This window comes from Protopterus annectens, chromosome 7.part0 (assembly GCF_019279795.1).
Source record: "Protopterus annectens isolate FY-2018-M chromosome 7.part0, PAN1.0, whole genome shotgun sequence".
NCBI lineage: Eukaryota > Metazoa > Chordata > Ceratodontiformes > Protopteridae > Protopterus > Protopterus annectens.
Genome location: NC_056739.1, coordinates 542,066,769 through 542,094,253, shown reverse-complemented (window position 1 = coordinate 542,094,253; position 27,485 = coordinate 542,066,769).

Here is a 27,485-nt window from a genome sequence, read left to right as displayed (position 1 = left end):
CATACTGGCACAATTCTTTTACCATATTAGAACCAGCAATACTGTCTTCAAAATGAGATATTACTTGGCACATTCAGATGCTCCCTTGCAAAGTTATTTACCAAAATATGAAAAAAAAAATCATAATTTCCATAACCTAAGTCAGAAACAAACTTTGATATCTGCCTACGAGTACAACATACAGGTACCATTCTTTTACCATGTTAGAACTATAAGTAATCTTTTCAAAATGAGGTATTACTTAGCACATTCAGATGCTCCCTTGCAAAGTTATTTACCAAAATATGAAAAAAAATCATAATTTCCATAACCATAAGTCTCAAACAAACTTTGATATCTGCACATGTGTCAAACATACTGGCACAATTCTTTTACCATATTAGAACCAGCAATACTGTCTTCAAAATGAGATATTACTTGGCACATTCAGATGCTCCCTTGCAAAGTTATTTACCAAAATATGAAAAAAAAATCATAATTTCCATAACCATAAGTCTCAAACAAACTTTGATATCTGCACATGTGCCAAACATACTGGCACAATTCTTTTACCATATTAGAACCAGCAAGTGGGGTAGGGTCCATATATATGAGGGCTACAGCTGGACAAAACATGTGTGACCCTGTACAGTCCTGCGGTCAGTTTATGGAGAACACTGCTATATGCCCTTGTAAGACATTTTATAGGGGAGGGTTATTAAATGTTTTTAACCTAGGCTGTTACAACATGTGAGGGATAACCGGAATAAGAAACATTAAGGTATATGGCTGTACATTTTCATACATTTCACCATGGGAACAGTGGTGGGCTAGAGTTATTGTCTTACACACAGTTTTGTTTGTCAGTGTGATAGTGACCTTTTAAGGTAAGCATTGTTATATAACAGATGCATTTACTTTGTGACAACCAATACTTTTCCCCCTAGGGGTTGAGTACACAGTGTAATTGTAGGCTGTTGAACTACATCTGTAGCTAAGCGTTAATTGATTCTTATCTTCAACACAAGTGTGTTTTTTACTGTTGTCATACTTGAAGGCTTTAGCCTAGACAGCAAAGTATGTTATGTTTTGCAGATTACTGTATCATATGTTTTGTTTGAGAGTTGCATTAATCAGTTATTATGCATTTCAAACACCTAACTGCCATAAGATACGGCATAAAGAACTGAAATTGTACATAAATAAACATTTCTATGTATGCAAACTTGTGTCTGGTGTCCTGTCCTTTGCACTGTGTGTGGGTATATGTTTCATGCAATAATTGTCATTGGGAGGAAAGAATCAGACACTGGCCATTTGAAAAGGTGGCAACTGTAGGAATAACGGCTGTTTGATATGCTGTGCACCGACTATATATACTCTTTTTATATTGGAATGTTTAGTGCTACCACTTTATACATTCCCTATGGTAGACTGACTGTTCTACATATGTTAGAGAAATCATCCTGCCATGTTACAGCTGAGATGGCTTATTGGTAACTTGTTGTGGTTATGTCGTGCAGGGTACTGGTTTGACTTGCAAGTGCTTGTTATTGTGTTGCAAGGCAGATCAGTCCAGCTGTGGAGGAAGGGATAATGGCAATAATTACAAGAGATCCCTATTTTGGGCCCCTAAACCCCCATCAACAGTGCCTTTGGTCAGATGTTTTGCAGTGAGAGGTTCAGAGTGTGGCTCAAATGTGTGAATGCAATATATATATATATATATATATATATATATATATATATATATATATATATATATATATATATATATATGGATCCCTATCATATGACAGAAACCTCATTTGACTGAACTGCATTTGACTGAAACCATAAGACTGAAATTTCAAAAGACTGAAAAGTCACTTGACTGAAACCCATAATACAAAATTTCAAGACACTAAATTGTAACCTGGACCATATAAAACCAGACTAGTTGGGGTGCTATGCTCCCCACAACCCCAATGTGGAGGGCTACACCCACCACACACCTCAGTGTGGGGGGCTGTGCCCCCCACACCCCACTAACTATATATACAAACTCCAGGATTGCACTACAGTGGGTATAAGGGCATATACCTTTCATGTACCTTACAGTAGTCTACATGCTGCCACTACTATGCCCTTTTCCCCACTGTAGTGTGATACTGGAGTTAGTATATATAGTTGGGTGGTGTGGGGGACACAGCCTCCTAAATTAGGGTGTCTGGGTGGCGTAACCCCCACCTAGTCTGGTTTTATATGGTCCAGTTTAAATTTTAGTATGTTGAAATTGAGTATTATGGGTTTCAGTTAAGTGACTTTTCAGTCTTTTGAAATTTTTTGAAATTTCAGTCGTTTGGTCTCATTCATATGAGTTTCAGTCAAATGAGGTTTCTATCATATGATAGGGATCTCTCTCTCTCTCTCTCTCTCTCTATATATATATATGCAAGGATTCACTATACAATCTCAAAATACTGAAATATCGAATTTCAGTATTTCGAGACTAAATAGTCAAACACCCACATACCTGAACACACAAAACCACAAATATCACAATTGTGACCATGCATATCTACACACACACACACACACACACACACACACACACACACACACACACACACACACACACACACACACACACACACACACATATATACATACATCTACATATATAAATACACTTTCCCTACTGTTGAATGACTGTGCTGCATGATATGTTTGAGAAAACATCACACATATGTACAACTCAAATGGCTTAGTAATAAATCACTGTGGATATGGTTTGCATAGTCCTGGGTTCGAGAACTGCAAGGGATGATTATTTTGTTGCTGAACAGAACAATGGCTGTTAGATACTGAGTGATTAACACACTTTTTTAGCAGTTGTCTGCAGGTTTGCATGGGTTTGTGTGATGGTAAGCAATGCTAACTTCTGGTTAAATATGCTTGCTAACAGCCTTAGTCTGTGTAGACACTGCTTAGTGCCGTGCAAACAGGCTTAAACCCGCTTACTACTGATTAAAAGTGCTTACTCCCACTTACCCCTGCGCTAATTTCTTTAAAAAAAAGAAAAAAAGGGGTGATAGGAAAGTGGTGAAAAAGGGAGCATGCAGAGGGAAAGACAATAGGGAAAGTAGCTAGGGATGTGCAGGACAGGTGTAGGGAAGGTCCGTAGCTGTCCATTTCTTCTACAGCAACAGCTGTGCATATATACTGAATTTGGAGGTAGATTTGAACACTCAAACCCCTGAGTAAGGGGTGAGGACAACAATAATGTGTTGTGAAGCCAATTAGACCAGATTACATGTGTCCAGTGGACATGTGTGCAAAATGGATAGCTACGTATGGGGTGAAATTTTGGGGGGGAACAGATTGCCTTTTTTTCAAGGTGAGAGTGGGATGTTGCAGAAGGATAGTAGGTATATTTGGGGAGGTAGGTTGGGTAGGAAGACAGACAAGACATACAAGACAGCATACAGGGGTGGCATATGACATGTGGAGGGTAAACACCTTGGACAGGGAGGGGTGTTTGAAAATCAGAAGCCCATGAGCCCCCAAATGGAAACAGTGGGACTGAGTTCCCCACCCATGGGCAGTTACCACTGCACCTTCATGGCCCCGAAGGTGGCTTTGCTGGGAGCTGAGCAGGTGGGGCAGGCTAACCCTCTAAATGCACCACGCAGCTCTCAAGCTGGCATAGCAGATCTCCAAACTCCCTTTGAAGCTCGCTATGCACCAATCCCTGGACCTGATTTTGGCTGACAGGATCCTGTCCACGCTCACTCCCAGGGGGGATGAGCCTCATCTCCTGAGGCTGTTCCACCCAAAGGTGGTGCAGGACCAGCAGACGAGGAGGTCCCAGGGTGGGTCCCAGATGTGCTGGGGCCTGGTGCCACTTTCAGATGAAGTGGGAGAGGTGGGTCCCCTGGGACCTGCCTTCCCAAACGTGCTATGGTGTTGCAATTTTAAAACATATGTGAGTTAGTAATAGTCATCACAGTCCAGGATTAGTTATAACAGCATGCATAGATATTCCCATTAACCCAAAACACCAGATTTGGAACAGTTGCATAGCAAACAGAACACATGCATATATGGAACCACAGTGACCATTACAATGGCATGCAGGTTACATTGATAGCAACTGGCTACCAATGATAGTATTTCAACATGGAACATTAATAGAAACACATTTCAATATTTATTGAACAATAGGACATATGTCCCAACAGTAGGTTTGGTGTAAACATACCCATTGATTTGTGTGTTTAGATTATTGTTGCAGATATGTTGGGGCGGGGAGATGTCAATTAACAAATTATATATCCTTGTAGTACTCACAACTTTAATGATCATTGTTCTAATCATTACTGTACAGGTATTATTACAATACCCTATGGTCTTTGTTTGTGCAGTGGTTTGTTTGTACACAGTGTATACTTCAACTATCTTATAGCTAAATTCTACATATTGTACCTGGTAGACATGTGAACAGAATGTTTGTTAACACTACCTAACTGTTTCTACACATATTCCTAGATTCCGAGTTAATATTATGTATGTACCTCTCAATCTCTTAATGCCCATACTCTGAACAAAGCTTGACAACATGGGGGTACAAATAGGGACATATTTTGAATATTGCTCTCATAAACTTGTAGAGTTGTTAGAGTGACAGGATCTGTTTTAACATATATTTTTTGAAGGCTTTGAGGTCTGAAAATGTATGTCTTTATTTAGTGACTACAATTCTGAGATCATCCCACTGATTTGCCAGGGGGACAGAGGAACAGGCAGAAAATATGAACCAATTATCTGGACATTCTGAAAAAAATGTGTACAGTTGAGAGGTATGATTATGCATACACCTTACTACCACTCCCAGGATTTGAACCATGGCTGTGTCTGCTAAAAATACAACAATTTAAGTTTCAGCAGAGTGTGCTATTTGGATATTGCTGTCTATTTCTTTGGTGATTTCTGTCTAAGTCTCTCTTGGTTGTAGAATCTGACCTTGTAATTGCAACAGTCTTATACAGACATTCCTAGACATATTTTTATGTAGCACAGTGTGAGAAACAGTGGTTGACACAACAGTACTATTCTGATATCAGATGTTACTGAATGCTACATGTCAGGCCATACAATACCAGAGCAAACACTACCAGTCCAGGATTTAAATCTTTATTGGCAGGCACAGTTTTCTTATCTGACAGGCCTGTGGGGGGAATGTTTGTTAACACTACCTTACTGTTTCTACACATATTCCCAGATTCCTAGTTAATATTATGCACATACCTCTTAATCTCTTAATGCACACACTCTGGACAAAGCTTGACAACACGGGGGTACAAATTGGGACATATTTTGAATATTCTCTTGTAAACTTGGAGAGTTGCTAGAGTGACAGGATTTGTTTTAATATACATTTTCTGAAGGTTTTGTGGCCTGAAAATCAAATGTATGTCATTATTTAGTGACTACAATTCTGAGATCATCCCACTGAATTGCCAAGGGGACAGAGGAACAGACAGAAAATACGAGCCAATTATCTGGACATTCTGAAAAAGTCTATGGAGTTGAGAGATATGATTATGCATACAGCTTACTACCACTTCCAGGATTCGAACTATGGCTGTGTCTGCTACAAATACAACAATTTAAGTTTCAGCAGACTGTGCTGTTTGGATATTGCTGTCTGTCTCTTCAGTGTTTTTTATCTTAAGTCTCTCTTGGTTGTACAATCTGACCTTGTACTTACAACAGTCTTATACAGACATTCCTAGACATTTTTTTTTATGTAGCACAGTGTGGGTAACAGTGGTTAACACAACATTACTATTCAGAGAATGCAACAATAAATGCCATACAGTACCAGAGTAAACAGAACCAGTCCAGGATTTAGAGCTTTACTGCCAGGCAGTTGCAGTTTTATTTAAATATGACCTATATGGGACTATTACTGTCATGTTGTCTGGTTTATTCAGTACAACCCATACACAGTTTTTATACTGCCAGGTGACTTTCTAGTACTTTATATTTATTTGGTATGACTACTACAAGCAGGATTGTTACTCACCAGCCTCTCATTGCAGGCTTTGCAACTACTAGCATGGGCTTCCTGATTCACAGCCCACTCACCTGCAGCTATAAGGGAAATAGAGAAATATTTAGGCATACCTATCATATACACAGGCTGGACATTAGTAAACAGTTATTGGTACGAATAATTGCACACTGCTGGAACATCAACCCCCTGCCTTGGTTCTTGGACCCACTCATCCAAGAGCTCCCTCTTTCTCCGCTTCAAGTCAGCATAGTGGTGCCGGACTTGCTCACCAGTCCGAGGGATACCAGTCGCACTGGTGAGATCATGGGTGAGATGGTCCCAGGCTTCTGCTTTATATTGGGAGCCTTGGTACTGGCCCTGCAGCAGTCTCTCATCATGGTTTTGTACCAGGAGTCCTAACATGACCCTGAACTCCTGTATGCCCCAGCGCTGCACATGGAAGCACATGCCCTCACCAACTCCTGCCATACTGCCTACATTGGGAAGCTGCAACCAGTTATAGGCTCATCGGTTCATAGGTTCATACTAGGCTATCTGCCTTAGGGCATTTATAAGCCTATCCAGAGTGTGTGTGGCTTTCACCACCCCTTAGGATGAGAATACTATACCCATTAGTTTGCTGTGCCTCTGTCCAGCAGTGACACAGAGATGATTCCCGGGGTAAACCTACGATCTCCCATCCACTCGTCAAGATTTCTCTTGAACAGAGTCAGTGAGGGGCTCTGCCTCACATGGACTGGGATTCTGTTCCATAGTGTAGGGAGTCTCTGGGTGATGAATCTGTCCCTCCAGCACATCCTATTTATATCTGTGTTGAGGTTTAAGTCTCTTGCTCTCGTGGCTCTGGTGGATTTGGATTTTTTGAGGTGGAGCATATCCATTAATTCTGGGTTGGACATGGCCTTGTATGTCAGGCACAGATCACCTCTGAGCAGATGGTATGCGACTGAATAGAGCTGGAGTTTCTTCAGTCGGGCAGCGTATGACATATGTTTGTGTCTCTTTATCCTTTTGGTGAGGAACTTTTGGGGTCTTTCCAACTGCTGCAGGTGTTGGGTAAGGTACATTCCGAATGGGGCATTGTACTCAATCATTGGTCTGATAAGTGAAGAGTACAGGGGTACAATGACCTCTCCTGATCTGGATGTGAATCCCTTCATGATCAGGTGGGCAATGTAGAAGGTCTTCCTAACCACTTTGACAATGTGAATGTCAAAAGAGAGGTTACTGTCAACTTGGGTCCCCAGGTCCCTGATAACTTCTTCCGTGTTTAATGGATTACCACCTATGTGGTAATTAGGGGTTACCTTGTTTTTCCCAAAGGGTATGACTATACATTTTTTGGCATTTAGCTTAAGGCCATGGCTCTGGCACCAGTTATCCATTTCTATGAGACCTCTCTGGAGGATGTCTGTGTCTGATGGAGTGTCAATTATGGTGCCCAGTTTGCAGTCATCTGCAAATTTTGTCAGCCACAATCCCCCTATGTTTGCCTGCACTTCAGAAAAATAAATGTCGAACAAGAGGGGGCCCAGGACTGAGCCCTGTGGGACACCGCTCGTGACCGGCTTAGAGTCTGACATGGCACCAGCAACTCTAACCCTGTGGGTTCTGTCTTTGAGCCAGTTTGCAACCCATCTTGTGACATATGGGTGTACATCTAAGCTGGTGAGCTTTTCTATGATGCCCGAGTGGGGTATTGTGTCGAACGCTTTTGCTAGGTCAAGGTAGGCTGTGTGAACTGCCTTACCCTCATCAATGGCCTTAGTGACTGTTTTGAAAAAGTCGACCAAGTTCAAGAGGCAGGATCTGCCCTTGACAAAGCCAAATTGGGTAGGATCCATTGTCTGTAGGACCCCAATGTCTTTATTTATGAGTTCCATTATGATCCTCTCCATAGCTTTGCAGACAAAGCTCGTCAAGCTTATGGGGCGGTAATTTCCAGGGTCCATAGAAGCACTGCCTTTGTGGAGTGGGACCACAGTTGCCGTACGCCATTCTTTGGGTATGTATCCTGTAGTAAGGCTAAGATTAAACAGCAGCCTTATGTGTGGGTTTAGTTCCTCATTGAGTTCATGTAGCACACAGCCGGGGACACCGTCCGGTCCCATTGATGCTGTGTTTTTTGCTTTAGAGAGAGCAACTCTCACCTGGGCATCTGAGATGTTTGGGAGGCTAGACTCTGGTGGGATAGATATTTCTCCTTTTTAGGGGGAGGGAGGGGAGAAATTTGCACTGAACCTGTCTGCCAGTATGTTGGCAATGAATGTGGGTTCAGTGATTTTTGTATCATTTTGGACTAATTCTGAGCATATCTGGGAGTTTCCACCCAGGTTTCTAACATAGATAAAGAAGGCCTTATGATTGTCTTTTGTGTAATTACCGATTTTTCTCTCAAAGTTGGCCTTGGATGATTTTATGAGTGATCGTAGTTTTTTGCTAGTAGTGATCAGAGATGATTTCTCTTTTAGGGATTTTGCTCTGTCATGTAGTGGCTTTCTCCTCTTGTTGTAGAGTTTGTTTATGGCTGGGGTCCACCAGACCGGGCGCCTGCCTTTGGTGGAAAGGGTCTTGATTTTATTAGGGATTGCTTGATCCATACATTCCTGGAGGTGCTCGTAGAAGGCATTTGTAAGGGTTTCAGCAGCATGGGTTGTGGTTTCCACTGGCTCGGGGGCCTTGAAGGATACCACTCCAGTCTTAAGAAGTGTGAAGTTTGCTTTTGAGAAGTTCTTCACTGTGGTCTTTTTTGCTGGGGTTGGGGGTGGGATGTGGATCTCCAGTGAGATTAATTTATGGTCTGATCTCACCAATGAGGGATATACTTCTGGTGTGGAGCATTTTGTCCCCATGTTTGTGATGATCAGGTCTAGTATATTTTCTCCTCTTGTGGGAATGGTGACTAGTTGTTCCATAGCATTTGAGTTTATGAACTCCAGGAACCTTTGGGCTAGGGTGTTGGGGCTTGAGTAATGTTCCCAGTCTATGTTTGGGTAGTTGAAGTCACCCAATATGATGGTGTTTGGAGAGACATTCATACTCTCCAGTGTCTTCAGGAAGGCTGTGTGGGTTTCCTGAGTTTGAGAGGGTGGTCTGTAGCATGCTACAAACTGTAGGGCAGTTTTACCTATGGTTAATTGCACCTGGATGGTCTCTGATGCTTCGTGCATTGCCACTAACCTGGAGGTGTGGGTATCCTTTATGAATATGGATACTCCCCCTCCTTTTGTGGTTCGGCCTGGATTTTGGGGCCGGAACGCATGATATGAGGTATAACCTGATAGTGCTGGGGTGCTCTCAGGAGCCTTGAACCAGGTTTCAGTCACAGCACAGACATAGATGTTGTCCATACTGAGGAGGGCTTCGAGGGCGTGCATCTTGAGGTTTAGACTTCTGGCATTGAGCAGTATTACCCTTAGTTTTTCTCCATTTTTGTTTTCTAGGGTGGTAGGTTTATCATTTGAGCCTTGCCTAAAAAAGGCACTATGGGGGTGGTAAGAGCCTTTGCCAATATCCAGAAGCCCAGGGGTGACAGGCGCAAGCTGTCCCTTGCGAAGCAGCGTGGCTTGTCAAGCATGTCATCCCAGGCAGACAGACATTGGATCCCCTTAGAATGACACTAGTAATTAAGCCAGTTATTAAAGCTGATCATTTTGTCTCTGTATTGTGGCATCATTCTTGGTGAGGGTAGGATACTGCTCAGGGTCAGGGTCATACCGGCCTGGGCTACATAATCTGAGAGCTCCTCTATGTCTCTTTTCATGTAGTCCAGGGAGGTACGTCTCAGGTCGTTCACACTGGCATGGACAATGACTGAGTCATACTTGCACTTGCTGTGGAGTGACCTGAGTGCTTGTGTTATGTGGCGGATTCTAGCACCTGACAGGCAGCTTACTGTGATCTTTTCCTTGTTCAGTCTGGTGAGTGGGACGTCAGTGTGTCTGACTATGGAGTCACCTATAACAAGTGTGTCTGGCATTGTGTTTGGCCTTAAGGGCTGTGACTGTTTAGCACACTGACTTTGAGAACTATGTGTTGCATGTCTTATGTCTTGAGGTGGCAGTTGCTTGGGTGTCTGCTTTGGAGGCCTCTGTAGTTTTGGTAGATTTTTGATCAGTGCCTCTGAGTATGTCTTTGTGTGTTTATGTGTTTGTTTTGCAGTTGTGATAGTTCTATGTGAAACTGGGTTTGTGGTGTGCGTGGTTTCCTTCTCCTCCTGTCTGGTCTTGCCAGTCCTGAGTTGAGAGAGCTCAGCCTCCAGTTCTATATAGTTGCATCTCTCACATGTATTTGTGTTTTGTGGGAGAAGGAGTGGGTTGTCTGTGTACATGAGGCAATTGTAACATTGCCTCAAGATGCCCAGATTCACCAGCTGAACAGGAGAGGACACTAGCAACTGACCCTTCGACATGCTAGAAAAAGTGAAAAAGTTTGCTGTGTAACTGAGTCAGAAGGGACCTATAGGGAAATGGGTACTCAAGGGGATTCTAGGCTAATGTAGTACTTTGTTTAGTATATAAGTACTTTACCTATATAAAAATGCTTTAGGAGCAAGTGCTGAGCTTTTGAGATAGAGAATAGACTGTTTAGATTGCAAGTAGAGAAGTTCTAAGGGAAAAATTGAAGAGCAGACTTTACGGAGCCAGAAATAGTTTAACCTTGTTTAACCGGTGCTGCCCGATGGTGCTCTATGGGCAACTCCGCGCTAAATCACGCAAAAGCACGCTAAAGCGGGCTTTATTACAGGGGGCTGAAAAGAGCTAGGAATTGACCCAAAATGGCCAATAGACTACAAGTTTCTGGCTGGAACCACTCCTCTAGGGACAAATAGGCTGCTCAGTGCTCCCCACTCCCACTGGTGAACAAAGACCTTCCTTTTATCCAAATAATGATATGGAATAGCACAGGAACCAAGACAAAGCCCAGAGATCAGCAAACTCTGAAGACTGGACTATTCTAGTTCAGTAAGGTGGGAAAACAAGATTTTTTTTTTGTTTTTGTCTTTTTTGCAGAAAACAGAGGAAAAACAGACAGTAAATGCTATAAATGCTTTTAAACATGCTATGAGCTGTATTCCCACCTGTGGGGTTTAAATACGGCCAGTTTTCCTTTGCTGTGATTGGACAGTTTTAAATATGCTGAGCTAAGTTAAGCTATGGGCAAACTTGCTTAGCTAAGGTTGGCAGTGCTTAAATGGGCAGGTTCAGTTCTGCTTACCAATGGATAAATTCACTTAGCTAGGCTATTCATTGCTTAGCAGTCATATTTACACAATGCTTACACCTGGTAAGCAGAGCTGTGCAATGCTTAGCATTGCTTATTTTTCATTTTATAGACTATTTGCTGTATGGCATTGATTCATCATTCATTACATATTGTAAATTTGTTTACTGTCCCTGACATCCTCCAATGTGCTTTCATTACATTTATTCATGTGTGACTATACTGTATGGGGCACTTGTGTTTATATGGGGGTTTCACAACTTTATTAAACTGACACATCACATCTGGACCTAATACAGTACTCTGGTTAACAAATATATACTATTTAGTAGCTAATTATAAAAATAAATGTTTATGTACTGCTTTCACATGTAAAATGCATATTGGTTACAGTGGGGATTGAACCGGGAATGGCTGTTTGTAAAGCGTACGCTCTAACCACTACACTATTAAAATACTGCTTATGCTGGATATCTCTTGCCATTTAACTTCTTGTCCTGTATAAGTTGGACTAAGTGTAGCTAAGCAACGGGCACACACACGCAGCTACGCTTAAACGTTATTGCAATTTATAAAAAAAAAAAAATTGTTGTGTTATTTTATTTGTACACTTCATGATATCCCTGCTAATGCTGAACCCATTATTCTATCAACTTTCTGCTTTGTGGGACGATTGTCCCTTTTGGCTTTATCCACATTCCTTACTCTGACAACTTGGGAGGTGTACGCTATGTGCTTATGCTACATGTGTTGTTATTCTGACAACATTTGTCTTGGTAGGGACAATTGTCCCTTATAGCTTTGACCAGATTTGTTATCCTGATGGGTTGGGGGTGTTATGAGCATTCTCACTCATTTTAAATTGCCGAAAGGCAATTCTGGAGTGCAGGGGGCATGTATATTGTGAGAGCTCTGCTCTGTCACACATACACCCCCTGTGCTCATACACGGACCGGTGTCAGTTTTAGAGCACAGCAGCATGCCTTCATACATATGTGTGGCGTGCTGCTGTGCTGAACAGGAATGGTCTCTGCCATTCAGGAATAACTTATTCCTGCACATCTGCCTGCTGAATCCCAGGGATGGTATATATTAAGAAACAGTGGGATGTAAGTTCATATGGTTCAGCAGTATCAGTTGGTAAACTTTACTATATAATGATGGGGAGAGTGACTAAGTATAGTTCAGTATGTCGTGGACCTGTTTTGGGGTAAAGTTACAGATCCATGACTTATGTAAATGGGATTGGAGGAGTTTTTTGAAGTTGTTTCTATTTTCAGTGGTCCTGATTTCTAGGGGGATGCTGTTCCATGTTTTAGTGATAGAGGAGGTGTAAAGGGAGTTGCCTGAGCTATTCCAGCTTTTGGTTACATCGACTAATGCTTTTTTGTGGATCTTAGTATGCATCTGTTGGAGAAGATTTTCAGCAAGCCTTGTAATGCAGGTGTTTTCTGATATTATGTAGGAGTTGGTGGGCTATTGTAAGTTGGCTAAAGGTGAGCAGACTTGGTAATTTTAGTCAGGAGAGTTGCTTAAGTGCTAGGCAGTGATGTGTACTGTAGGGTGACTCTGTAGCAAACTTGGCTATTTTATTGTAGCAACTGTTTAACTTGGTTAAGTCTGATTTATTTAAATTGGGGGAGGCATAGAGAAGTCGAGAGATTAGGTGGGTTCTAGTGATGGTGGCCTTACTGTTGTTGGTGAGGTACTTTTTGCATCTATATAGGGTTCCGAGTTTTTTATGGACTATTTTTTATGGTATGTGTGATATGAAAATCAAATTTCATGTTGGGAGCTATGATGACTTCTAGCAGCTTGGTATGTGAGACAGGTGTGATTAGGGTGTTGTTAGCTGAGAATATTGTGAATGGAGGAATGGGGTATATGGCTTTTGTAGGATGGAATATCATTAGCTGTGTTTTTTGGGGTTCAGTATTAGTTGAGAGTTACTTAACCTGGTTTTGACAACGGCAAAGGATTCTTGTGTTAATTTTTGGAGTTCAGGGAGAGACATGGCGTAACATATGTGGGTGGAGTCATCAGCATACTTGATCAAAGTGGCATGCATGGTAGCTTTGTGAAGTTTATTTGTGAATATATTAAAGAGAAGGAGGCTGAGGTTGGATCCTTGGGGTACGTCTAGGGTTGCAGGTAGGATGGGTGATAAGGAATTTTTCCATTTTACTGCCTGTTGGCAGTTAGATAGGCAGTCCTGGGACAAGAATATTGTGGACTGGCTTAGATTAAATTCAGAGAGTGTAGTAAGCAGTTTGTTATGAGAAATCATATCAAAGACCTTGAAGAGGTCTAGGAAGACAGTGGAGACAAGAGTTCCATTGTTGCAATGTTGATTTTACTGTGTTGGAAAAGCTAATAAGGGCTGTGGTGGTACTGTGATAAGGATGGAATCCATGTTGGGTACTGATCAGCAGTTTATTGGTAAGGAGGTAGTTGATTATTTGGGAATGTATACATTTTTTGAGGATTTTTGACAGGGGAGATACAATATCAATTGATCGTTAATTAGAAGGTTCCAGTGAGTTTCCCCCTTTATGTAGTAGTAATATATATGAAATTTTCCATAGTGTTGGAACATGCTGTTCTGACAAGGAGCACTTAACAAGCAATTAACAGGGAGTTGGGGTAGGAAATGGCTTTGGCTGAAATCCTGAGGAAGTTTGCTGGTAATTTATCAGCAGACAGGTTTGTGGGTTTAAGTTTGTTCTGATGTTTATATATTGTGCTAGCAGGGATAGGTTTTAATGAGAAACAGTTTTGGTCAATGGGTGAAGATGACAGATTTGGGTATGCAGTAGAAGTACTATTGTTAGTGAACTCTGGAATAGATTTAGTGAAGTGTTGGTTGAATTAAGTGACTATATTATTGGTAGTTGTATCAATGTTTGTTTTTTCCTGGTTGCATGATTTTCGTGATGGTAGCCCAGAACTTTTGTGGGTTTATTTTGTGTTTTGATTGGATATAAGTATAGTGGTTTATTTTGTCTGTCCTAATTTGTTTTTTGGCTTTATTCCTTAATTCCAGGAATGCCTGTCTATTAGTTTGTGTTTTATTGTGGCCCCATGAATCCCATGCTTTTTGTCAGGTATCTTTGGTAAGCCAAGGGACATAGTTAGATTTAGTTCTAACAGTCCTAGTGGGGGCAAGGTGATTTAGAATACTAAAGAAAGTGTTGTTGAAGTATTCTGTGGCACTTTCTGGGGGGTGGGGGGTTTGAGAGTGATCTCCAGTAGCATTGATTTATTGCAAATATAAAGTCTTGAGCTTTGAAATTTTTTGTATATTGAATTGCCTTGAAAATGGAGGATTTAACTGGGTTAGCATGGTGCCTTAGTACGAAAGTGGGTAAGTGATTTCTGAGGGTGTCTGGGAGGAGGCCAGAGAGGTAGGATTCAGTTGACCGGTTAGTGTATATCCAATCTAGGATGGACTCCTTTTTTGATGTTTTATATATTCAGGTCAGGGTTTTGATTAATTGATTGAAACCATGTAAGTTGATGTGACTGGTGAGTGAGAGTCACAGGAGCTCCAACTGATGTTAAAGTCACCTATTATGATAGTTTTTTGGGGGATGTTTTAGGATGCCCAGTTTAGGAGGGATTCAACTGTGTTAAAATTGTTACTGAGGGGTATGTAGGTACCGATTATGTGTAGATGATTTTTGGAGTTGATTTTTAGCTTTGTGAATATTGTTTCTGCATTGTTGCATTTTATTGGGTGGTTGTCTATCATATCAATAGCCAGGTTGTTTTTAAAGAGTAGCACAATACCTCTGCCTCTTTTGGGTATCCTGTGTTGTGTAAGAATGTTATATCCAGGGGGGATGAAATCATTATCATTGATTTGTAGTTTTAGCCATGTCTCTGTGAGAAAACTATGTCAGGGGAGTATAAGACCGTTGTGGCATGTAGTTCTGATATTTTATTCAGTATTCTTCTTATGTTGATGTAGAGTATTAGGAGGTCTGAGTGTTTTCTGGGGAAATTGAGAATGGGTTTTGGCTGGTTGTTGGGGGTGGTCTTGTTATTTGTAGGGCCGGGATTGGGGTGGTTGTCACCACCTAGTATGATTTGGGATGCTATTTGAATGTTAGGTTTTATGCATTTTGATATGAAATTGGGGTATTTTACGGAAATTGAGGTATTTTGTTGATAGGGAGTAGTCTGAATGAGGCAAGGTTGAAATTTGAGAGGTTGGGTTGTAAATAGATGGTGATATTACTAGTAAAGCTGTTTTTTCCTGTGTGGGGATCAGGTAAGTGGGGGATTTTATTGTGGACTTGTGGCTAGTTAAGTGATGGTAGGAGGTTGTGTGTCATAATAATGAGGGTAGTAACTATTATACGGGGGATAGCATTTTGTCTTGGACAGAGGAGGGTAGATAGAGAGGTCCTTTCTCATTATGTTATTGTGGAGTATACAGGGTTGGATAGGGTTTGCTAACTTTTGTTTCTGGTTGCTGTCTAAGGTGTAGGGAGAGTAGGTGGGGGTTTTGACTGAGATTTTGACAATATATGTGCTGTGGGAGTGAGGGGGGTGTGGTGTGGATGTAATTGAGGTTGGAGTGTGAGGCTGAGCTGTGATTGGTTGATGGGGTGAAGGGGAGTGTCCTAATAGGTATAAAGGTCAGGAGAATGGGGGTGGGAATGGGGGTAGGGTAGGGTAGGTGAGCAGATTGAGCCTGAGCGTAGTGAGTTGGACCTTCTTCCGAACATTTGTATGTGATTAATATCACTTTTTGTAGCCAGCTGCTTAGAAGATAGGCTGAGTTAAGACAAGGTAACTTAATTACACCCAGCAGGACAGAAAATGTGACAGGAGGCAACTGCAAAGAGTTAAGAAGTAATAGATACTAGAGCAGGAAGAACCTGGAGAAAAGCAATGGGTAAGTAATCCTATATTGGTGTGCTAGCTATTGTGAGGGACAGCATAAAACTACATGTAAAATAAGTGTATATACACACACACACACCAAATAACTCTTACTTAACTTAGAAAATTAGCACATACAATAGTATAGAAAGAACACAATTGCATGACTAGATTGCTTCACAATACGATCAACTAACCTCTTTGTCCCTGAAGACATAAATTACTTGTGACTTATTCAAAGTGCTACATACATCTAAACTGATTTCTTGTGACACTTTTATGTTTAACATGTGTTTTTGTTATGTTTTTGATTATTTTTCTGTTTTCAAAATATCCACATTTGTTTTTCTTATGGATATTTGCTTATCATTTTTTTCATTTTTTTACAAGGACATAGGCATAGCTCGTGGCCAGTAGTCTTCTTTTACTTTTCTCTTTTACAGTGTTACAGCATAAAAGAAGGCCTTTAGTTTAGTAACTGCGTATATATGAATATGATGCTATTGATCACAAATGTAATTCATCGATGTACAAAGCATAGCAGAAGTTTTTCACCAATAAATTACACTGAGAAAATGAACTCAAACAATTGCAAAGGTAAAGCATATATTTACATTTGAGATCATTGCTCACTTTATACCCCCCCCAAAAAAAAAACGTAAAATATAAAACAAAAGCAAACACATCACAGCTACTTACACTATTTTAATGTGGAAGGCTCTGGAAGGCTCTATCACTACCATGGGGCCTCTGCCCCCCCACACCCTCAGGAATTTTATATATATATATATATATATATATATATATATATATATATATATATATATCATCATCATCATCATCATCATCATCTTCTTTTGGCTGTTCATGTTAGGGGTCGCCACACCATATCACCTGTTTCCATTTCTTCCTGTCCTCTGCATCTTGCTCTGTCACACCAACCACCTGCATGCCCTCTCTCACCACATCCATAAACCTTATCTTAGGCCTTCCTCTTTTCCTGTTACCTGGTAGCTTTATACTTAGCATCTTTTTCCCAATATACTCAGCATCCCTCCTCAACATATGTCCACACCAACATAATCGTGCCTCTCTGGCTTTGTCTCCAAACCTTCCAACCTGGGCTGACCCTCTAATATACTTATTCCTAATCCTGTCCACCCTCGTCACACCCAGTGCAAATCTTAACATCTTTAATTCTGCCACATCCAGCTCAAACTCCTGTCTTTTTGTCAATGCCACTGTCTCCAACCCATATAACATAGCTGGTCTCACTACCCTCTTGTAGACCTTCCCTTTCACTCTTACAGGTACTCGTCTGTCAAAATCACTCTTGACACTCTTCTCCACCCACTTCATCCTGCCTGTACTCTCTTCTTCACCTCTCTTCCACACTCACCATTACTCTGAACTATTGATCCCAAGTATTTAAACTCATCCACCTTCATCACCTCTACTCCTTGCATCCTCACCATTCCTCTATCCTCCCTCTCATTCACACACATATATTCTGTCTTAGTCCTGCTGACCTTCATTCCTCTTCTCTCTAGAGCATATCTCCATCTCTCCAGGGTCTCCTCCACCTGTTCCCTACTCTCACTACAGATCACAATGTCATCTGCAAACATCATAGTCCACGGGGACTCATGTCTGATCTCGTCTGTCAAGCTGTCCATCACCATTGCAAATAAGAAAGGGCTCAGAGCTGATCCTTGATGTAACCCCACCTCCACCTTAAACGCATCCGTCACTCCCACCACAGACCTCACCGCTGTCACACTACCCTCGTACATATCCTGTACCACTCTTATATACTTTTCTGACACTCCTGGCTCCCTCATACAATACCACAACTCCTCTCTAGGCACCCTGTCATATGCTTTCTCTAAGTCTACAAAAACACAGTGCAACTCCTTCTGACATTCTCTGTACTTCTCCATCAACACTCTCAGAGCAAAGCTCACATCTGTAGTGCTGTTTCCCGGCATGAAACCATACTGCTGATCACTAATCATCACATCCCTTCTAAACCTTGCTTCCACTACTCTTTCCCATAACTTCATGCTGTGACTGATCAGTTTAATCCCTCTGTAGTTACTACAGCTCTGCACATCACCCTTATTCTTAAAAATTGGTACCAAAACACTTTTTCTCCATTCCTCAGGCATCTTCTCACTTTCCAAGATTTCATTAAACAATCTGGTTAAAAACTCCACTGCCATTTCTACAGGTATGTCATCTGGGCCAACAGCCTTTCCATTCTTCATCCTCTTCATAGCTATCCTTACTTCCTCCTTGCTGATCCATTGTACTTCATGATTCACTATCCCTATATCATCCAACCTTCTCTCCCTCTCATTCTCTTCATTCATCAACCCCTCAAAGTACTCTTTCCATCTCGTCAACACACTCTCCTCGCTTGTGAGTATGTTTCCCTCATTATCCTTTATCACCTTTACCTGCTGCACATCTTTCCTAGCTCAGTCTCTCTGTCTAGCCAATCGGTACAGGTCCTTTTCTCCCTCTTTAGTGTCCAACCTTTCATACAACTCTTCATATACCTTATCCTTAGCCATCGCCACCTCTCTCTTTGCCATGTACCTCATCTCCTTATACTCCTGTCTACTTTCTTCATCTCTCTGACAATCCCACTTCTTCTTTGCCAACCTCTTTCTCTGTATACTCTCCTGTACTTCCTCATTCCACCACCATGTCTCCTTGTCGTCCTTCCTCTGTCCAGATGTGATACCAAGCACCTTTCTAGCCGTCTCCCTTACTAGCTCTGCTGTAGTTACCCAGCTCTTTGGTAACTCTTCACTACCACCCAGTGCCTGCCTTAACTCATCCCAGAACTCCACCTCAGAATTACCCTTTTTCAATTTCCACCATTTGATCCTTGGTGCTACCCTCACACTCCTCCTCCTCTTCTTGATAACCAACGTCATCCTACAAACCACCATCCTATGCTGCCTAACTACACTTTCTACGGTCATCACTTTACAGTCTCCAATCTCCTTCAAACTGGCCCTCCTACATAAGATATAATCCACCTGTGTGCATCTTCCTTCACTCTTGTATGTCACCCTATGCTCCTCCCTCTTATTAAAATACATATTCACCACAGTCATGTCCATCCTTTTCGCAAAATCCACTACCATCTGACCTTCTGCATTCCTTTGTTTAACACCATACTTACCCATCACTTCCTCATCCCCTCTGTTCCCTTCACCAACATGCCCATTGAAATCTGCTCCAATCACCACTCTCTCACCCTTGGGTACAGTCATCACCACTTCATCCAATTCACTCCAAAATTTTTCTTTCTCATCCATTGCACACCCAACTTGTGGAGCATATGCACTAACAACATTCATCATTACACCATCAATTTCCAGCTTCATAAACATCACTCTATCTGACACTCTTTTCACCTCCAAAACACTCTTAGCATACTGTTCCTTCAGAATAACTCCTACACCATTTCTCCTCCCATCCACACCATGATAAAACAATTTGAACCCACCTCCGATACACCTAGCCTTACTCCCCTTCCATCTGGTCTCTTGCACACACAATATACCAACCTTCCTTCTGTCCATCATATCAGCTAGCTCTCTCCCTATACCAGTCATACTGCCAACATTCAAAGTTCCGACACTCACTACCACAGTCCTAGCCTTTTTCCTCTCCTCCTGCCTTCGGCCATGTCTTCCGCCTCTTCTCCTCCTTCGGCCAACAGTAGCCCAATTTCCGCCGGCACCCTGTAGGCTAACAGTACTGGTGGTGATCATTGTTAACCCAGGCCTCGACTGATCCGGTATGAAAATGTTTATTAGTGTCTGCATGAAATGATTTGGCGAAGTTTTACGCCAGATGCCCTTCCTGACGCAACCCTCCCTATTTATCTGGGCTTGGGACTGGCACAAAGAAATGCACTGGCTTGTGCATCCCCAGTAGCTGGGTTAATGATATCTATATATATATATATATATATATATATATATATATATATATGCTAACTTCATGGTTGTACAAATACAAAAGGAAAAAAAGTAAGTTATAGTCAATATTTCACAACTGATCTATAACATAATTCAACCAACTATCCCTGTGCCTGATATCTGCATGTATATAAGAGGTTATATTTTTCTGTACAGTATCACCAATGTGTGCCCACAGTTATTTACAGCTGCAGTTATGTACATCTGCAATATATAGGTGTGTATACATTTGCTTTTAGAAACTGAAATTTGTAATATGCACTGATTTATGCCATCTTCAAGGCCTAATATATCACAAAAATGTCTAGAACAAAGTGCCCGGTTTTACCTTAATGATTTAGTGTGAAACTAATTCTACAATGGTAGTGACATTACCACAGAATATAATTAGTCCTGGGTTCAACTCCCAGTCAGAGCTCCAAAGTTTTCCACTTACAATCCAGTGTGATTCCACCTAGGTAGTCTACAACAATAAAACATCAAAGTACTAAATTCACATTGTGTTACAAGGAATAGAGGATCTGTTTTTTTTTTTGTTTTTAATTAATGAGAGATTGCATTGTTTTTTCCTAAGCTAAGAAGCAGTTTAAGTATGTCTATTGTGAGACAGGAGAGCTGATCAACCACAATAGGTTTTAGATAAAGTGTTATGATAATTTGTAACATAGTCATATACAGTACCTGAAGACAGCGTTAAGGAAAGAGAAAGCAAAGTGATTGATATTCAGTGGTACTTAAAACTCATAACATAAACATGTAATCGACATAAAACTGTTAAGCATGGAGTACATAATTATTAATTTGATTTTAGCTACTTCAGGGTGTAAGCAGCAGGTCCACGACCTTTTTGAGAATGGGAGATTTCATACAACGTAGACGCTCATACTGATGCAACGTAAACAATGTCAGCTGCTCTGGGAAAAAAAAAAAAGAGTCCTCTCATCTGTATAACTGGAGGCTGAGGGGCTCAGCAAATGATCATTGTTACCATAAGTAATTCTGTTCCTTTGTGCCTTTCTCACTGTTTATTCTTACCATTGCCACTGGAATTTAAAGGTTATAATGACTATTCTTCTACCTTTACATGTCTGTTCTCAGACTTGTCCAATTCCCATTTCTGAGGTATATGCCATAAGAATGAGGAAAATAAAGGTTCTCTACAGTAAAATAGACAAAAACATACAGAGATAAAGCAAGAAAAAGAGACCAGTGGTATTGGGAAATGAGCCATTACCTGGCAGCAGTGGGTATGGAGAGAGAAAACAATTAATGGAACAATGGGTGGAGAAAACAGCAGAAAATAATGAATGTAAAAGATGGATTTAGACTTGATCCAAAGAAGTGAAACGTTAGGAACTACAAGGGAAAATGCCAAAATAAAACCACTGCTGCAGTGCACTGAATGACATTGCAGAGGCAGCCCTTATGATGCACTACAGGGTTAGAGCACAGTTTGCAGCAAATACATTTAATTTCTGTAGGAAGATTGAGTAGCAGATTAAGGTTAAGGTAAAATCTAAGGTATTTTTATGCTGAGACTGTCCAGAGAGGTCAACATAAAGGATATGATGAGTGTGTGGCCATATTTTGTCTTGCAATAGCATTCATCAGGCTTTAATAACTTTCTACACTGTGTGTGTTAGTGCACGTGTGCATGTCTGTGCTTCTAATTCACTTGGCAAGTTGCTTGTTGAGCTAAAGACTTATGTGCAAAAGGTAGGCTTGTCCACTAGCTACTTCCAGGCCTGACATTATGTAATAATAATTCCTTAACTGTCCCCCAGATTCAGCAAGGTCTGCACAGAGAGCAGGAATAGTGCATGAGCTGCTGCACGCAATATGGCCGAGGAGCAATCCAGGAAATAGCTCCCAGGACGTGCATGAGTGCTCCTACACTATTCCTGCATGAACACCACTGCTCTATGCTAATTACCTCATATGCTGGTTAAAACCATGTAAGTGAGCTGAATTAGCAATCCAGGAAACAGGCAGGTGTTTGTGCAGGAATAGTATAAACTGCAGAAATGTATTTGGTTACTAACCGAATACATCTCTGCAAATTACAAAATGGAGGCATGACAGCTCTAAAGAAAGCAAGTATTCAATGTAGTAGGCATGCCAATGGCCAAATATATGGCCAATGGCATGAGAAATAGTTGCAAAATTATAAAAAATAACTTTTATTTATTTTTTTTGGCTGATTTCGGCCGTTTAAGGGTAGGGCAGCGGTGTGCAAATGGGATTGGCCCATAAATAAGAAAAAAAGTTGGAAATAAGCTTTTAAACCAAATCAGCATTTTGCCATAATAGTCAGTGGCATGCATAAGACAACAATGTCAGGGAATAGTGATTGCTAAGGGGGAAGCTTCAGTGTGAGTGTGGTAACTATGAACTAGCATTCTGTTTTATGCAAATGAGGGGATTGATACTGGATCACAGATTTCCTCTCAGTGTTAGCTTGCACCGAACCGTGTATGTGCAACAACACCATTGTATAAGTACAAGAGGTAGATGACCTCGTAAGGGGGAGTGTCATGCACGCTGTAAGCTTATTGGAGCTCTGTGATCCCCCGTGTTTTTCCTTAGCTAAGCATAGCTAAGGAAGGGGGTGTGTCTGAGGCTGCCTAGCAGTGTTTACATTGCCTAAATGGGTGTGCGTGCTGTGCACTGCATTTTAAACAAAAACAAAACAGGAAATAGCAGCTCTGTTTACATCTGAGCAATGGGTATGTGCACCATGCCTCAGGGCTCAAACAGGAAGGCAATAGGAAGGGAAAACAGCAGTAGGAAGGCAATCAAGGAGAAATAACTGTTAGGTGAAATGTATCAGAATCAGCCAATTACACATTGAACAGCCTAGCACATACTATAAATAATGCAGTCACCTTCCAGTCTGGTTTTTCCCACAATCTCTACACCACCAGTGTACACAGACGGGGAAATTTTACCTGATAAAGCTAACAAAATGTTAGGGGCTGCTGTCGCTCTCGTACATCAATATGTGCAAGAGGCTGAGGGTGGTGAGGATGTGAATGCTGATGACCAACCCACAGTGAGGAGAAGGAGAAGAGTGTACAGACCCAGGGTAACCCACCAGGGACTACATGATATGGAGATAGTGGAGCACTGTAGGGTGGACAGGGACATTCTACAGCAAATTGTTGAGCTGTGACGGCCACGCCTCATACATAGAACCAACAGCGGGGAACCCATCCCAGTGGATACCAAGGTATGTGTAAGCTTAAGAATACTAACCACAGGTACCTTCCAAAGGGCAACTGGGGATATCATGGGTATCTCACAGGCATCAGCATCGAGGGTACTCTGCCAGTTCCTGGATGCCATGTCAGCACATGTCCATGAGCACATATATTTCCTCAACACCCATGAGGCGTTGACCATTGATATGTGTCTCTTCTACCAAATAGCATAATACCCTGAGGTAGTGGGTGCTATAGACTGCACGCACATACACATCAAAGCACCACTCGGTGAACAGGGTAGGATCTATTTAAACCGCAAGAGCTTCCCCTCCATCAACTGTCAGGTCATGTGCGATGCCCACGGCATTATCTTGAATGTGTGTGCTGGCAGCCCTGTCATGACTCCCACATCTGGCATATGACACAGCTGTACCAGTCATTTGCCAGTGGGGACATCCCATATGGCCACCTAGTGGGGGATGCTGGTTACACACTGGAGCCATGGCTGATGACATCCATCAGAAATGCACACACATCTGAACAAGAACTCCATAATGCGGCACACGCACAAACCAGAGTCATAATAGAGAGTGTGTTTGGATGCTCAAGTCATGGTTCCACTGCCTGGACATATCTGGTGGAGCCTTGCAGTACTCTCCAGCTACATGTTCACAAATGTTCATAGTATGTGCCATGCTACACAATATGATCCTGAAGAAACAGCTGCAGCAGGAACAGTACAGGGCAAGGCCACACAGCCTCCCACCATTGTCAAAGCCATCACAGGCACAAAGGGACTTGGAGAAAGAACAACCTGAGCCTGCCCATGTAGGCAGAAGGAGGCATGCTCAGTATGCCCAGGCCTTGGCAAAGAGGCAATGCATAGCACAGACATGGTAGGGACCCAGGGAATGACACCTGTCTCTGACTCGCACATACAGTAAAAGGGATGCCAAACATGACACTACCTGTGCTTAACTTGTATAGGCAGTGTACTATGTGCATCTGACATAGTTAGCCCTCCAGCACCGTCCTCATTACTGGCACAGCCACAAGGTAAGTTACTCTTCCTATCAATTGCTGAATGGAGTAGTATGTTCTGATAGTTGTATCTGTGTCTCCGAGAAATAATGAGCATATGATCATCGAGTTAAAATACAAACATTAAAACTTTTTTTAAACGAACAAACCAGCAACTCAGGTAATGGACAAGTGCTTTCAGTATAAAGCCTTCTTCAGATCCTAAAATCAAATCCTGAGTTTCCTTATTTAAAATACCTCCAGTCAATCCTATAAAAGTTTTGCCCGAGGGATAAATTCCAAGATAAACCAAAGAAAGAACCAATAAAAATAGCATTATAATCATCTTCCTTGGATAACCAATCCAGATCAAGAATTCCACAATGAGTCATACTTCCTAGCATATAATATTCATCCATGGTTAATTCTTATTTAAATAACCATGAATTGTATCTGGATTTTAATACACCAATAAAATCAAAGAAGTATAACACACCTCTTTTCAGCCTTATAGAGAGGTGGCTCTTGGTTCAGATTTGGTCTCTATCAATTTTACGGGGGTGGACCATTCGTTTTCCTTAGATATCCAATCACAGATTAGAATGCAATAAGCCTTTATTCTCTAGCATATGGGAGTCTTAAATACCTATGTCCTGGTCAGAACACATTAAACCATTCGTACGATTCAAATTCTCCAATTTAATAACACAAAGCATCTTTTCTAATAGAGCAAGTCTATAGCTTCCTGCTTACAGTCCTCTTCACCACAAGATCTTCAAGGAATGAATAAAATCCTTCATGTCAAAATCTAATCGATGCCAAAACACAAGTCCCTTACACATTTGCCATAATTAACCATTGTTATTTCAGATTACATCTTTTGATCATAAAATAAAACGACTCATATTCACTATTTTATCTACATATTAAACAACCAATAATAGGTTGAAGACATGACAGGCCTTCATTTTCTGACCTGTTGTGGCTTTCCATTGCTTCCCCACAATAAATCAAATGAAGACTTCAATCCTCCAATAAAAATCATCGGAAGAGTACACTCCTCCTCTCTGACCTATCATCATAGAGCCCAGTCTCTTCATACTTGCAGTCTTTATTCATCTAGAATTCCATGGAGGTCAGGTAGAGCCTTCAATTTCCAAACTAGTTATTGCTAAACAAAGCATCTTATCTAATAAAGCAACTCTATAGCTTCGTGCTTAAGGTCCTGTTCACCAAAAGGTCTTCAAAGAAGTCAATAAAAACCTTTATGTCAAAAACCTAATCAATGCCAAAACATGACAAGTCCCTTGCACATTTGCCATAATTAACCATTGTTACTTCGTGCTATATGTTTCCAAAACATGGCATTCCTCTTTTGATCATAAGATGAGACAACTCATATTCACTAATTGGTCTACATATTAGACAACCAATATGTTGAAAACATGACAAGCCTTCATTTTCTGACCTGTTGTAGTTTTCCATTGCATCCTCACAATAAACCAGACGAAGACTTCAATCCTCCAATAGAAATCAACTGAACTGTACACTCCTCCTCTTTGACCTATCATCATAGATCTCAGTCTCTTCATGCTTGCAGTCTTTATTCATCAGAAATTCCAAAGGCGTCAGTTGAAATCTTCAATTTCCAAACTAATTACTGCCAAAGAAGACTATTAAAAGTCTCTTTTTAAGTTTAACATTAATCTCTATTAATAAATTACATCTCCGTGTGTCAGTCTTCATAAAATATCTCCGTATCTCAGAGAGAGAGTCACTGTTCTCAAATAGAATCAGTAGAACAGAACACTCCTCTTTCCTGGCCTATCATAAGGCTACACTATCTTTTAGTGCTTAATTAACATTCTTTAAGGAAAGGTTTCATGTGAACAATGCCACTGGGTCCAGGTGGAGAATCAGCCCTCATATTCATAATCCATCTCACTTCTTCTATCTCAGTTTTATTGACTAAATCTCCTTCACATAAAGTCTGTTTTATCATAGAGATGACCATGAATTTAAATGAGTTTCTGCTTTGTCATGAACATGAGTGTATAGAGCATTCATCTCTACTTTGTTCCTAATATCCGACTGATGTTTAAATATGCGCTATTTCAACATCCTGTTCATCTTACCTATGTAGTAAGATGAACAGAGGACACGGGTAGCAATATAAATAACATTCTTACTGGTGCAATTCACATTACCTAAGAACTTGTAACTTAGTCCAGTCTTCAGATGGATAAAGTTATTGTTGGTGTTAATAATACTGCAAGCCTTACATGAGCCACATTTACGTGTGTCTGTGTATTGTTTTGAACCCTTTGATCCATTAAAGATTCCATTGTTATTACACAAGATCTGTTTTAGATTCTTTTTGTTTTTAGAAGCAAACTGAGGAGTGTCACCAACTATTTCTCTAATCTTAACATCTGATGTTAGAATAGGCCAATATTTCTTGATGGTATCACAGACTAAAGAATTGTCTGTGCTGTAAGTAATGTTAAGCCTTAGCTTCAGTTTTTGAGCTTCTTTACTGACAGTCTCATGTACTTTCTTATTAGTTCCTTGAGAATACTGTGCAGAATAGTAAGGTCTGCCTTTTTTCTCATGGAAATCTTTATCTCTTTCTTGGATTAGTTGTGTCTCTTCTATTGTATAGCCATGTTGCTTAAAATCATGTAATAATTTTTCTTCCTGCATGAAAATCTCATCCTGCGTACACAATTTAGAAATACGGATCACTTGATTATCTACAATGTTATGGAATGCATGTCTTGGATGCATACTGGAATAATGCAGCATATGATTACTCCACATTGATTTTCCATATAACATGGTGTCACTTCCTTCTCTAGGATCCAACATCACCTTCACACCCAATAATTCTATCTGTTCTTTGGACATCTTAACATCAAATTTTAGGAAGGTGGTAGTACTGGTTAAGAACTCCACAAAGCTCCTCAATGTATTTTCATCTCCTTCCCATAAAATAAAAATGTCATCTGCAAGTCTATTATATAGGATGATATTCTTGTTCCATACATTTCTCACATCAACTTCCCACTGTTTTTCCCATCGAGCTAGTACCAAGTTTGCATAGCTATT